Genomic DNA, 2,576 nt, shown 5'->3' on the forward strand with positions numbered 1-2,576 from the left:
ATTGTCCAGTGTCTTTATCTTTTCTCTACTCACCTTCAAATGATGTTTTTTTCCTAAATGATTCTCTTATGTTGGCTTCATGAGAGGACAGTTAAAGCCCAGGCCTCTGCATGACAGAAGATGCTTCAAGCTATACCGAAATGAACATTTTTTTTTTAAAATTCCATTTCTGTCCTAACCATCATGAAGTTCTTTTGGTCTTCAGATAGGGAGGGCAATCCAGTCTTTATCATTTACTTTGCAAGAACACAGCTGCTTCCTTTTGCTGAAGCAGCTGAAATTTATCTCATTTCCAAAGTTTTGCTTTAGAATTTGGCATTTTCCCTTTTTTTCCAGTCCTGGTGTAAATAAGGACATGGGCTACAGGAATGAAAACATAAACCAAGCACAGCCAGCAAAAGGGCTCTAAAGTTTGTTTCCATTGTGACCATTGCTAGAACTCCCATTCATCACCATATTCCCAGCAGTGTTTACATAGGATAGGAGGTCAATTACAGACATTCTACAGAAAACAACCTATGTCTAAAAGGATGGAGCTTTGGGGGAAACATGGAAAATTCTATCAAAAACTAATTTTCTGTTTAACTAGTTGTATTTGTTTTTAGACTGGGTGACCTTCCCTTAAAGAAGAGTCATAACAATTTGGGCGATATGAATAAAGTCCTTCAGAGTATGACTCACTTGAAGCAATTCCTGGAATAGATGCCATGTTGTATTAGTCCTCCCCCCAAAATACCACTCTGTTAGATTTCAGACATTTTATCTAAATTAACAAAAAGTGCATTCATCATGCATATCATGTCAATTTTGAAAATGTATACATGATAGAAGAGTAAAGTTAGCCCACATAAATCCACATTACTTCACATACTATCTTGTGGTGAGATCACTGAGAATCCACTCCCACTGATGTTCAAGCACATTGTAATGACATACAGTCACCATGTCATATAACTGATCTCTTGGCTTATTTTCTCCAACCCAACTGCAGTTTTTCTTCTCTCACCCAGTTCCTCTACAGCCACACCTCTTGCTTTGGAGAACTACCTCTGTCTCTCTACTTCTGTGATAGACCATATTCACCGATTTTTATTTTCAAATTTAGACTGTGTTCTGATCATGTAAGATAACCATTGAACAACACATTTATACCATCCTTGTTAAGGCTCAGGAAACATCACAGAAGATTTTTCCTTACAGAAACACAGACGGAGTGTAAGAGACGAAAAACAGAGGACGGCAAAATGACATTTTCTGAGTATGACTTAGAAATTATGACAGTGAGTTCACAGTAGCTGTAAACACATTCTGTACCTGCCCTGGGCCTGCACAAGATTGGTCCTGTCACCAGTCAGTCTTGGATGGGGGAAAGTCTGCTGAACTATCAGCTACTGATAGATTCTAGAAGAAGAATTACACATGTTCATTTACAAAATCACTGGTGAGAGCCACCAGGATTCAGCAGGCAGCCACACAAATGGACCTAGTTAAATTCACTGGATCACAAAATAAAACAAAACGACGTGAATTTTGGAAATAGATTGTATGGAGAAGGAAAGAGATCACTGGGAGTGTTGTAAAAAGGAAAATAAGACAGTGTGGGTAAGAGTAATCAGAATGTGACATACACATGTATGAGATTGTCAAAGAACAAATTTAAGTGTTTTGAAAAGACGGCTGTCTTCTATATATTAACATTAGTGATTTTATAGTTGATGTTATTCATTAATTACATAATTATCAATATTGTATTTGAGCAAGTACAACTGATAATTGTATTTGATAATTGAATTTGAAGCCCAGCTCTTGACACTTATAGCCATGTATTTAAATTGGATCTTAATTTACTCATTTGGATATGAGTTAATTAAGGTAACTAACATCATGGAAATATGTCAACATTAAATGAATAGTGTCTGGTATAGAATAAGTACCATATAGATATCAGCTCCATTTTTGTTCAGTTTTTACTATATATTTGGCAGAATAAAAATCATTTTACAGTTATTCTGTCAGGTTAGTGAACTCTTCTGTAATTAGCCTTCTTTTGTGAATGTGGAATATAAAACTAAATTAATATGCTGAAAATCACACTTTTCATACATGCCAGATACATGGTGTTCTTGTACCAGATGCTGACATTTCTGCTCTTATGTCTATACTAGATAATGAATGGATGAGTGAGCAGAGTGGGAAGACCCAAATGAAGTGAAGGGAGGAGTTAGAGGGCCCACCCTTTTGATAAGCAGTTCACTTTTTGACCCATATCATAATTATAGAGAGATACTGATTTCTAAGCCAAGATCCTCTAGAGACAGGGAGTCTCAGAACAAATCGCCTCATGTTCTCCAAATTTATAGCAGACCGTAATGTTTCTAAACAGAAAGAAAGCTGTTTAGAACTGAAACTTACTCAAAAAAGCTCCATGACAATTGAGTACAGCAAGAATAGACTTTAGGTCATTGGACATGAGAAGATTGCAGAAAGGAATGGAACCGATGTGTGCAAGATGCTAGTGGCAGGTGAGTGGGCGGCAATCAGCTTTGTTCTTGTTGGTCCTACTCCTGTTCTTTTGA

Source organism: Mastomys coucha, unplaced genomic scaffold (assembly GCF_008632895.1).
Source record: "Mastomys coucha isolate ucsf_1 unplaced genomic scaffold, UCSF_Mcou_1 pScaffold6, whole genome shotgun sequence".
NCBI classification, from domain to species: Eukaryota; Metazoa; Chordata; class Mammalia; order Rodentia; family Muridae; genus Mastomys; species Mastomys coucha.